General features: G+C 46.6%; 1 protein-coding gene across 1 annotated transcript in view; it reads right to left on the bottom strand.

Annotated features, from left to right (window-relative positions):
• The window catches only part of FRMPD3 (FERM and PDZ domain containing 3), a 553,251-nt gene that overhangs the window by 321,425 nt on the left and 218,902 nt on the right, over positions 1–12,924 (bottom strand). The gene's annotated exons all lie outside the window — the stretch shown is intronic.

The following is a 12,924-nucleotide window of genomic DNA, read 5'->3' as shown; positions in this document are numbered from 1 at the left end:
GAGTGACATGTCTGCCTGCTGGGAGACTCTGCAGCATGTTGTATGTGTAGGACTATAAGTCCCAGCTGTATAATGACACTGCTAAGGGAGTGAATACAAGAGCTGCCCTGGGTGACATGTCTGCCTGCTGGGAGACTCTGCAGCATGTTGTATGTGTAGGACTACAAGTCCCAGCTGTATAATGACACTGCTAAGGGAGTGAATACAAGAGCTGCCCTGAGTGACATGTCTGTCTGCTGGGAGACTCTGCAGGATGTTGTTTGTGTAGGACTACATGTCCCATCTGTATAATGACACTGCTAATACACACAGGATCTTCCCCCTACCTTCTTGTGCAATGCTCTCTCTAGTAGATCAGCTCCAGTGCCCAGAATTGTCCCTGCTGCAGAGCTGGGCAGCTGAAGGGGTTAAGTATCCTAGCAAAGAGTAGACGGCAGTGAAGGGGGGCGTGGCCAGCACAGTTGTCTTGTTTACAAGCTTGTAAACGAACATTATCAGCACAGGGAGAGAAGCTGACATCACAGGTCATGTGACCCTCAGTGAAATCTGAGAAACCAGCCACTGGAGATAAAGTGAGTGAATTGGAAAGCTGTTACATTTGCTTAGTTAGGAACATAGAAAGAATAAAAAAATAACTCGGATAACCCCTTTAAGTTTCCTGCTCAGATATAGTATAGGGTGTTCTTCCCCATCCTGTGACAGTACTGCCCCCAGTCAGACCTCAGACGCATCTGTCTGTAGGACAAACCCCTTCTTAAAGTCTGGTGTTATCAGGACCTGCTGGGCGGACAGGAGGGTTTTTAGAGTCTGAAATTATTTTTCAACCTCTAGTGACCACTTGACCATGACCATGAGTCTTTTCCTTTTGTCAGGTCGGTTAACGGGGCTGCAAGGGAAGCAAAATTAGGTATAAATCACCGGTAATAGCCTGTAACCCCCAAGAAGGCACTGACTTGTTTCTTGTTTACCGGTTGAGGCCATCTTTGTATAGCTCAAATTTTGTTTAACTGGGGCTTTACTAGGCCTCGGCCTATGATTTAATCTAGATACTTAGCATCTTCAAGACCAATGGCACATTTTAGGGGATTGGCTGTGAAGCCTGCCTCCCACAGTGAATTGATAACCACAGGCACTCTAGGTAGATGGGATTCCCAGTCTGGACTTTGGATGTTGATGTCATCCAGATATGCTGCTGCATACCGTCTGTGGGGCCCTCATATCTTATTCATCACCCTCTGGAAGGTTGCAGGAGCTCCATGCAAACCAAATGACAAGACGGTATAATGGAACAACCCATCAGGAGTGGCAAAGACAGTTTTCTCTTTGGCCTCATTTGTCAGGGGAATTTGCCAGTATCCCTAGGTTAGGTCTAGAGTGGTTATATACCTGGCAATTTCCAAGCCTGTCAATGAGCTCATCAACACGTGGCATTGGATAAGCATCAAACTTAGATATGGTGTTCAACTTCCGGAAGTCATTGCAAACCCCTACCTGCCATCTGGTTTGGGGATCAGAACCATGGGGCTGAACCACTGGCTATGGGACTCTTCAATTACCCTAAATTCCAAAATTTTCCTCACTTCTTCAGAGATAATCCCTCACCTGGCCTCGGGTATTCTATAGGGTCGAAGATTAACCCTTTCTCCTGAGTCTGTAATGATCTCATGTTTTATGACAGAGGTGCGACCTGGGATTTCCAAGAAGAAATCCCTATTCTTAAAGAGGAACCCCTGCACGTCTACTTTTTGTGTCTTGGCTAGGGAGTCCAGTACGGTTACCTCTGGCAACATGGGCTTCCCAGAGCACCACTGCTCTGGCGAGTAGGAGGTGTCGGCAGCAAGGGATAGTCGATCTTTCCATGGTTTTATAAGATTGACATTATATACTTGCTCAGGCTTCCTCTTACCTGGTTTACGGATATTATAGTTTACCTGATTTACTCTCTCAATCACCTCAAAGGGGCCTTGCCACTTAGCGAGGCATTTACTCTCTACTGTAGGGATCAGCACCAGCACCCGGTCCCCTGGCGCAAAGATCCATTCGCGGGCACTGAATGGATGCCCCCTGGGCCTGGGCCATATGTTCTTGTACAATAGGCATTACAGCAGCTATACGATCTTGCATTCTTTCCACATGTTCAATGACACTTCTATAGGGGTAGCTTATTCTTCCCAGGTTTCTTTTTCTATGTCTAGAAGACCCCTAGGAATATCAACTCAAACGGGGAGTAGCCCGTAGATGACTGAGGGACTTCACGGATGGCAAACAGGAGATAGGGGAGAAGGAAATCCCAGTTTTTCCCATCTTTGTCCACTACTTTCTTAAGCATGGCTTTTAGAGTTTTATTAAATCTCTCTACCAGTCCATCAGTCTGTGGATAGTAGAAAGAGGTACGCAGCTCTTTAACTTGGAACAGTTTACATAACTCCTTCATGATGTGTGACATAAAGGGGTACCCTGATTAGTTAGGATCTCTTTTGGTAGTCCCACTCGACTAAACACCTGCACCAACTCTTTAGCTATGGCCTTGGATGACGTATTGCGTAAGGATGACTTATAGCTTCAGGGTATTGAGTAGCATAGTTCATGATTACAAGAATATGCTGACCTTGCGGAGATCTTACAATAGGCCCCACCAGGTCCATGGCTATTCTCCCAAATGGTATCTCAATGATTGGTAGAGGTACCAGGGGACTATGGTAGTGTGTCCTAGGAGCCGAAATTTGGCACTCTGGGCAGCAGTCACAATATTTTTAAACATTTTTATGGACCCCCGGCCAAAAGAACCTTTGAAGGACTCTGTCTGTAGTTTGTTCAGCTCCCAAATGCCCCCCTGTAAGGTGACCATGAGCAATATCTAGTACTGTTCGTCGGTACACTTTAGGAACCAATAGTTGTTCCACCAGATCCTCTCCCCTTTTTACCACCTGGTACAATAATTCGTTTTTCACAGCCATATGTGGGAAGCAAAGTCTGCTGTCGGGTTCCACCAGTTTATCATCGATAGACTTTAAAGGGACACTGACAGGGCCAATAAGCATATTGAGGTCTATATATGTCACTACAGGTCTTATAATGGGTATTACAATCATATAAGTATCCCCCCTGTCCACATTATACAAACAGTAAACTTTAAGTTTTATAATCTGCTCCAACGGTCTGCAATCTGCCCAAGGGGCGGCGTTTCACCTCTCTTGCGCCCAGCCAGCCTCCCCAACTGCCGATTTGAAGCGCCGCCCAGCTCATGAATATTCAGTTTGCTGGGCGGCTTCTGCGGTCCCCGCTCTGAAGCGCTTTGCTTAACAGTGCCCGGCGCATGCGCCCGGATCTTGTGAAGTCCGGTACAGTAAGCGCCGCCCAGCTCATCAATATTCACTTCGCTGGGCGGCGCTTACTGTCCCCGACTTCACAAGATCCGGCGCATGCGCAGGGCACTGTTCAGCGCAGCGCTTCAGAGCGGGGACCGCGGTGTAGGTGGAAGCAGCTGTGGAGGAGGACTAGGTAGCCAACACAGGTTTTTGGTTTAAATTATATATTTTTTTTATTAGGATACACTCCAATAGAGTGTGAAATATCCAAAATACAAGAATGAGCAATTGTGCTGTAGTATAACAATGGCTGGTTAAGGCCAGTATACATGTCTATTCTGCACAAGGTACGGAAAAGTCCTGTGGGAGCCATGCCTGGTTCATTTTAATGAACATGAGCTTGTCCACATTGGCTGCGTTTGTCTGTGATAACGCCCCCTGCCGTGCAAAACACACGTTCAGACAATACACTGGCTGCAGGGCAGGCCAGTACCTCCAAGGCGTAAAGGGCAAGCTCAGGCCATATGCCCAATTTGGAGACCCAGAAGTTATAGGGGGCAGACCCGTCATTCAGTACGTGTAGGAGTGTGCACACATACTGCTCCACCATGTTGCTCAAATGCTGCCTCCTGCTAAGACGTTCCATATTAGCTGGTGGTGCTGGTTGTTGTGGCGTGCTGACAAAGCTTTTCCACATTTCGGCCATGCTAACCCTGCCTTCTGAGGTGCTGGCGGTGCCCCAGCTGTGTTGGCGACCTCTTCATCTGCCTTCGCCTTGTACTTCCACTGTGCCCCCGCTGTCAGGTGGAAATGTCACCAGTTGCGCGTCTACCAGCATGCGCTTGTACTCGCGCATCTTACGATCATGCTCCAATGACGGAAGTAAGGACAGTACATTGTCCTTGTAACGGGGATCCAGCAGTGTGGCCACCCAGTAATCAGCACAAGTTAGAATGTGGGCAACTTGGCGGTTGTTGTGGAAACACTGCAGCATGTAATCGCTCATGTGTGCCAGGCTGCCCAGAGGCAACGAAAAGCTGTCCTCTGTGGGAGGTGTATCCTCTGTATCCCCCCCAGCCATGCACCAGTGATGGCCATGAGCTGGTCTGGGTGCCACCCTGCTGTGAACAATGTTCCTCTTCCTCCATCTCCTCATCATCATCCTCTACCTCCTCATCCTCAGGAACTGTGCCCTGGCTGGACAATTGTGTTCCTGGCGTTTGTGGGTGCAGGAACCTACCCTCAGAGCCACTTGTGAATGACTGGCCGGAAACCCTAAGAAATTTTTCCTCTTCCTCCTCCTCCTCCTCCTGTGCCACATCCTCTTCCATCAGCGTTTTTTTAAGGAGGCATAGAAGTGAGGTTGTAACGCTGAGAACGTCGTTATCTGCACTGGCCATGTTGGTGGAGTACTCGAAACAGCGCAACAAGGAACACAGGTCTCACCTGGAGGCCCAGTCATTGGTGGTGAAGTCGTGCTGTTCTACAGAGCGACTCACCCGTGCGTGCTGCAGCTGAAACTCCACTATTGCCTGCTGCTGCTCGCACAGTCTGACCAGCATGTGTAAGGTGGAATTTCACCTTGTGGGCACGTCGCATATGAGGCGGTGAGCGGAAAGGCAGAAGTTACGCTGCAGCGCTAACAGGCGAGCAGCAGCAGGGCGAGAACACCGAAAGAGCGCACAGACAGCCCGCACTTTATGCAGCAGCTCTGACATATTGGGGTAATATTTAGGGAATCTCTGCACCACCAAATTCAGCACATGTGACAGGCAAGGGATGTGCGTCAAACCGGCTAATCCCGGAACTTCTACGAGATTTCTCCCATTATCTTTGGTTATTGCCAAGAACCTTTTTCCTTTATGAGATATACAGGTTTCTGTTTCCCAGTCTATATCTGGTGTTAAAATGAGACCATTCAGACAGTCTCTTTTCCAGGGTTTATTGGGACACATACAGCAAAACGGTACAGGGTTGCTTCCGTAATCAAAATAACAGTTAATGGAAATAATAAAGAAATGGTGATAAAGACTTCTCACCAGGTTTTCAGGTAGAGATTCCACTCTGCAAAGTGGTCTTGTCCAGGGGTCTTTCTCTCAGATCCACACACACACCAAATGCTCTCTGGCAGCATGTCTCTTAATTAGTTTATTTTCCACCTGCTTGCAGTAGGAACACCCGGGATGGAGTATGGGAGTGACCTTCCCTTCTAAACTCTTCAGTCACACCTAAATCCTAGACCCAAACTCCAGCTACCACAAACTTGGTGAGCTAACATCACTAGTCACAACTTACCTCCGGGATTTATATCACTGAGAGTAGCAGCCACAGTGATTCATTCCTAACATCTATGACTTCACCCATTGAATGTCTACACTGGGTAGTTGAAGTCCCCAATAATAACGACCTCATTATGATCTGACGTCTCGTCTATCTTGTTTAGTAGCAGATTTTCTGTGGACTTTGGTATATTAGGTGGTTTATAATAAACTCCTATTAGTATTTTATTATTGTTTTTGCCTCCATGGCTTTCTACCCACAGTGACTCCACAGGATCATATCCCTCACTTATATCTTCTCGGACTGTGGGTTTTAGACAGGACTTTACATAAAGGCAGACCCCTCCCCCTCTCCGGTTTTGGCGATCCTTTCTAAGCAGACTGTAACCCTGTACATTAACTGCCCAGTCATAGCTATCATCCAGCGATGTCTGTTATTCCCACTATGTCATAGTCCTCCTCAAACATCACTAATTCCAATTAACCAGTTTTATTAGTCAGGCTTCTGGCATTAGTATACATACAATTAACCCCTTAGGGACCGGGTTCATTTTGACCTTAAGGACCAGGCCATTTTTTGAAAATATGACCAGTGTCACTTTATGTAGTGATAACATTAAAACGCTTCGACTTATCCAGGGCATTCTGAGATTGTTTTTTCGTCACATGATGTACTTCATGACACTGGTAAAATGAAGTAAAAATAATTCATTTTTATTTATAAAAAAATACCAAATTTACCAAAATTTTGGATAAATTAGCAAATTTTCAATTTCTCTACTAATATAATACATAGTAATACCTACAAAAATAGTTATTACTTTACATTCCCCATATGTCTACTTCATGTTTGGATAATTTTGGGGATGACATTTTAGTTTTTTGGGACGTTACAAGGCTTAGAAGTTTAGAAGCAAATCTTGAAATGTTTCTGAAATTTTCAAAAACCCAATTTTTAGGGACCAGTTCAGGTCTGAAGTCACTTTGTGAGGCTTACATGATAGAAACCACCCCATTCTAGAAACAAAACTCCTCAAGGTATTCAAAACTGATTTTACAAACGCCGTTAACCCTTTAGGTGTTCCACAAGAGTTAATGGCAAATGGAGATACAATTTTTTGGAAAATTTTCCATTTTAATCCATTTTTTCCAGTAACAAATCATGGGTTAACAGCCAATCAAAATGCTATATTTATTTCCCCGATTCTGTAGTTTGCAGAAACACCCCATATGTGTCCGAAAACGACTGTACGGGTACACGGTAGGGCGTAAAAGGAAAGGTGCGCTGTGTGGTTTTTCAAAGGCAGATTTTGCTGTACTGGTTTATTTACACCATGTCCCATTTGAAGCCCCCCTGATGCACCCCTAGAGTAGAAACTCCATAAAAGTGACCCCATTTTGGAAACCACAGGATAAGGTGGCAGTATTTTTTTTTGGGACTATTTTTAGGGTACATATGATTTTTGGTTGCTCTATATTACATTTTTGTGAGGCAAGGTTACCAAAAATAGAAATTCTGAAATGTAATGTGCATTTGCCATAGACAGTTGAGGAACAGCTAAAGGGTTAATAAAGTTTATTTAATCTGTTTTAAATACCTTGAGGGGTGTAGTTTCTTAGATGTAGTTTCTACTCTAGGGATGCATCAGGGGGGCTTCAAATGGGACATGGTGCCCAACAGAAAAGGCCATCAAAATCTGCCTTCCAGAAACCATACGGCGTTCCTTTCCTTCTGCGCCCTGCCGTTTGGTCATACAGCAGTTTACGACCACATATGGGGTGTTTCAGTAAACTGCAGAATCAGGGTAATAAATATTTAGTTTTGTTTGGCTGTTAACCCTTGCTTTGTTACTGGAAAAAACGGATTAAAATGGAAAATTTGCCAAAAAATTGCTGTTTTGGTACCGTTTTTATTTATTTTTTGATGGTGTTCATCTGAGGGGTTAGGTCATGGGGTATTTTTATAAAGCAGATTCTTACGGACGCGGCGATACCTAATATGTTTACTTTTTTAAATTTATTAATGTTTTACACTATATTATCTTTTTATAAAATAAAAATTAAAAAATAGTCTAAGGCCTCATGCACACGACCGTTTTGTTTTTAAGGTCCGTAAAAACAAGGTCCGTAGGTCCGTGATCCGTGACCGTTTTTTCGTCCGTGGGTCTTCCTTGATTTTTGGAGGATCCACGGACATGAAAAAAAATGTAGTTTTGGTGTCCGCCTGGCCGTGCGGAGCCAAACGGATCCGTCCTGAATTACAATGCAAGTCAATGGATGGATCCGTTTGACATTGACACAATATGGTGCAATTGCAAATGGATCCGTCCCCATTGACTTTCAATGTAAAGTCAGGAGTCCCTTTTATACCATCGGATCGGAGTTTTCTCCAATCCGATGGTATATTTTAACTTGAAGCATCCCCATCACCATGGGAATGCCTCTATGTTAGAATATACCATTGGATTTGAGTTACATCGTGAAAACTCATATCCGACAGTATATTCTAACAAAGAGGCGTTCCCATGGTGATGGGGACGCTTCTAGTTAGAATATACTACGAACTGTGTACATGACTGCCCCCTGCTGCCTGGCAGCACCCGATCTCTTACAGGGGGCTGTGATCCGCACATTAACCCCTCAGGTGCCGCACCTCAAGGGGTTAATTTGAATATCATTGGTGGCCAGTGTGCGGCCCCCCTCTCTCCCTCTATTGTATTATCATTAGTGGCACAGTGTGCGGCCTCCCTCCCTCTATTGTATTTATATCATTGGTGGCCAGTTTGCGGCCCCCCCTCCCTCCCTCTAAGGTATTTATATCATTGGTGGCACAGTGTGTGGCCCCCACCGGCCCCCCCTCCCTCCCTCTATTGTATTTATATCATTGGTGGCACAGTGTGCGGCCTCCCCTCTCCTCCCCCCCGATCATTGGTGGCAGCGGAGAGTTCCGATCGGAGTCCTAGTTTAATCGCTGGGGCTCTGATCAGTAACCATGGCAACCAGGACGCTACTGCAGTCCTGGTTGCCATGGTTACTTAGCAATATTAGAAGGTGACCGGCCGGGAGCTCCTCCTACTGGTAAGTGACAGGTCTGTGCGGCGCATTGCTTAATGATCTGTCACTTACCAGTAGGAGGAGCTCCCGGCCGGTCACAGACAGCGCAGCAGCCAGCAATGATATAAATACAATAGAGGGAGGGGGGACCGGGGGGGCCGCACACTGTGCCACCAATGATATAAATGCAATAGAGGGAGGGAGGGCCGCACATTGTGCCACCAATGATATAAATACAATAGAGGGAGGGAGGGGGGGGCTGGGGGACAGAACTGGCCACCAATGAAATTGAAACTGGGGAGGGAGGGGGGTCTGCCCCCTGCTGCCTGGCAGCCCCGGATCTCTTACAGGGGGCTATGATACGCACAATTAACCCCCTCAGGTGTGGCACCTGAGGGGTTAATTGTATGGATCACAGCCCCCTGTAAGAGATCGGGTGCTGCCAGGCAGCAGGGGGCAGTCATGTACACAGTTCGTAGTATATTCTAACTAGAAGCGTCCCCATCACCATGGGAACACCTCTGTGTTAGAATATACTGTCGGATCTGAGTTTTCACGAAGTGAAAACTCAGCTCTGAAAAGCTTTTATGTGGACGGATCTTCGGATCCATCTGTATGAAAGTAACCTATGGCCACGGATCACGGACACGGATGCCAATCTTGTGTGCATCCATGTTTTTTCACTGACCCATTGACTTGAATGGGTCCGTGAACCGTTGTCCGTCAAAAAAAATAGGACAGGTCATATTTTTTTGACGGACAGGATACACGGATCACGGAGGCGGATGACAAACGGTGCATTTTCCGAGTTTTCAACGGACCCATTGAAAGTCAATGGATCCGCAGAAAATCACGGAAAACGGCCACGGTGCACACAACGGTCGTGTGCATGAGGCCTAAGAGTCTTTTTTTTTGTTTTTAGCCAATTATTTTAGGTAGGGGCTCACTTTTTGCGGGATGAGAGGACTTTTTTTTGGCAGTATTTTGGGGGGCATATGACTTTTTGATTGCTTGCTATTACAATTTTTGTGATGTATGGTGACCCAAAAAATTTTTGCACCGTTTTTATTAAATGTTTTTGTTCATCTGAGGGGTTAGGTCATCGGGTATTTTTTATAGAGCAGATTCTTATGGACGTGGCGATACCTAATATGTCTACTTTTATTTATTTTAGTTTTACTAACTAATATTTTATTTTTTCGTTTTAGTGTCTCAAGTCTGAGAAACATAGTTGTTATCTGATTGTAAATGGCTAAATTGGGGAAGGGGAATATAAATTTTGTACTCCATGGAAGTGTGGTACTCCCTGAAGCAACCAATAATGCAGAGGCCCAGATGATCGAGGCACGTGTCACACTGAGTAGTGGTATCATTCCGTATCCCCCTCCTGCGACACACTCTGCACCTTTTTTGGGTCCGTCCGTCTTTCAAGTATGGAGGACAACACCTTGAAAGTGTTGGCCAGGGACGATCCAGGCGCCTCCAGTTCCCGAGGTACTCCGGCCTGCTCTTTGCCAGTCAGAAAAGATCAGGTCTGTGAGGACTGCCTCATAGAACTGAAGGAATTTCCCTGTGTTGCCAGCGCTCTGGGACAGCACAAAAGAGTTGTACAAGGCAACCTTCACCAAGTAGACCGCAACTTTTTTGTACCATGCCCGGGTTTTGCGCATGGCATTATATGGCTTGAGGACTTGATCAGAGAGATCAACTGCTCCCATATACCGATTGTTGTCGACGATACAATCAGGCTTAAGGACCGTTTCCGCGGTACCTCACACAGGGACAGGGGTGATGCCATTACCGTGAATTGTAGACAGTACAAGGACATCCCTCTTGTCCTTATATCTGACCAGCAACAGGTTTCCATTGGTAACGGCACGGGTCTCACTCCTAGGGATAGGTACCTGGAGGGGGTGGGTAGGGAGGCTGCGTTGATTTTTCCACACAGTCCCACAATCGGACGTGGATCTGGCGCAGAGGGACTGGAACAAGGGGATACTAGTATAGCAGTTATCCACATACAGGTGGTAACCCTTATCTAACACCTAGAGTGGGGGGACATTCTGGGGGTTGAATACGGGAATCTCGCCCCTCGTACACATAAAACTTGTAAGTGTACCCTGAGGTACTCTCAAAAAGTTTGTACCGCCATACCTCGTCCGCTTAGAGGGAAAATACTGGCGGAAAAGGAGTCTCCCCTTGAAAGCAATGAGAGACTCATCAACCGCGACCTCCCTTCCAGGTACATAGGCCTGCACAAATTTGGCCCCAAAGTGATCGATGACCGGCCTGATTTTGTACAGACGGTCATAGGCAGGATCACCTTGAGGGGGGACGTGCTGCATTATCTGCATTATGCAGGCATTTCCGGATGACCTCAAACCAGGAGAGTGTCATGGCCGTACTGTAACGTGGGGTCTGGTAGAGGACGTCCCTACTCCAGTAATGCCTGACACTAGGTTTTTTTACATGGCCCATGTGAAACACGATGCCCCAAAACATCCTCATCTCGGCTGAACTGACCAGAGTCCAGCCACCGGCCCTATCTAAAAAGCAGCCCAGATGTTGAGCAAAGAACTGTTGGACGTACAGGTTCATTTGTTCCACCATCAGATTTACAAAGTGGTCACTGAAAAAAAGACTTAAATAGTCATATTCAGTGAAGCCCACTGTGGGAATCTGGATTCCTGGCTTGGCCTACAAAATCAGGAATCGGGGGCTCAAAATGCTCTGTGGTACACCAGACAAGTTCACCGGCAGGGGGCTCAGGTGGACTTAACTGGTGGGCCGGAAAACTAGTACGAGCACCAGAGCTGCTCGTACTAGTGTGTGCCATAGAGTCCCTAGCATGGCGGTCCCCTTGCTCCGCCTGGCGTTGTCTCCGTCGCCTTGGGGGCTCATCATCATCGCTAGATGATGAGGAGGACGGGATGACAAAAGGAAAGTGGGGTCATCCTCATCCTCACTGGGGCTCTCGGACTCGGAGGCAAGCTGGAGGTATGCCTCCTCGGCCGAGAACATCCGGGGGGCCATAGGGTGCGTGTGTGTGTGCGTGCGTGTTAAACTTTATTTGGTGTGCGTGTGGGAGTGCTGGCTGATGATCCCTGCACAGATGGGGGTGCTGGCTCTGGAGATCGACATGCAGCTCCTCTCTCCTCAGCTCCTGGACTTAAAAGGAGAAAGAGAGGAGTGCTGCTGTAATTTGAACTGCCCGCCCGCCCAGCCGACCAATGAGAGCCTATCTTGAGAGGTGATGTCACCATCACCTCTCAGGATCGCAGGATGGTGATCAGTGGTGTATTATCACACCACCGATCACCATCCTGTTCCGGGTTATCAGGTCCCCAGATACCTGAATAACCCAGAAACGCAGCAAACCGCAGGTCACAGGACCCCCCGGCGCATTGTCCCAGGGTGCCTGCTCAATGTCCCAGGGTGCCCGCTGGGCGGCAGTAATCGAAACTACACATGATGTACCGATACGTCATGTGTCCTTAAGTACCGGGACAACATGCCGGTACGTTATGCGTCCCAGCGTACCATAGAAACATAGAAACATAGAATGTGTCGGCAGATAAGAACCATTTGGCCCATCTAGTCTGCCCAATATATCTGAATCCTATGAATAGTCCCTGGCCCTATCTTATATGAAGGATAGCCTTATGCCTATCCCATGCATGCTTAAACTCCTTCACTGTATTTGCAGCTACCACTTCTGCAGGAAGGCTATTCCATGCATCCACTACTCTCTCAGTAAAGTAATACTTCCTTATATTACTTTTAAACCTTTGCCCCTCTAATTTAAAACTGTGTCCTCTTGTGGTAGTTTTTCTTCTTTTAAATATGCTCTCCTCCTTTACCGAGTTGATTCCCTTTATGTATTTAAAAGTTTCTATCATATCCCCTCTGTCTCTTCTTTCTTCCAAGCTATACATATTAAGGTCCTTTAACCTTTCCTGGTAAGTTTTATCCTGCAATCCATTTACTAGTTTAGTAGCTCTTCTCTGAACTCTCTCTAGAGTATCTATATCCTTCTGGAGATATGGCCTCCAGTACTGCGCACAATACTCCAAGTGAGGTCTCACCAGTGTTCTGTACAGCGGCATAAGCACTTCACTCTTTCTACTGCTTATACCTCTCCCTATACATCCAAGCATTCTGCTGGCATTTCGTGCTGCTCTATTACATTGTCTTCCCACCTTTAAGTCTTCTGAAATAATTACTCCTAAATCCCTTTCCTCAGATACTGAGGTCAGGACTGTGTCAAATATTCTGTATTCTGC

The sequence above is a fragment of the Bufo gargarizans genome, chromosome 9 (assembly GCF_014858855.1).
Source record: "Bufo gargarizans isolate SCDJY-AF-19 chromosome 9, ASM1485885v1, whole genome shotgun sequence".
Taxonomy (NCBI): Eukaryota; Metazoa; Chordata; class Amphibia; order Anura; family Bufonidae; genus Bufo; species Bufo gargarizans.
Note: the sequence above shows the minus strand (reverse complement) of the source record. Positions and strands in the feature narration are given on the sequence as shown.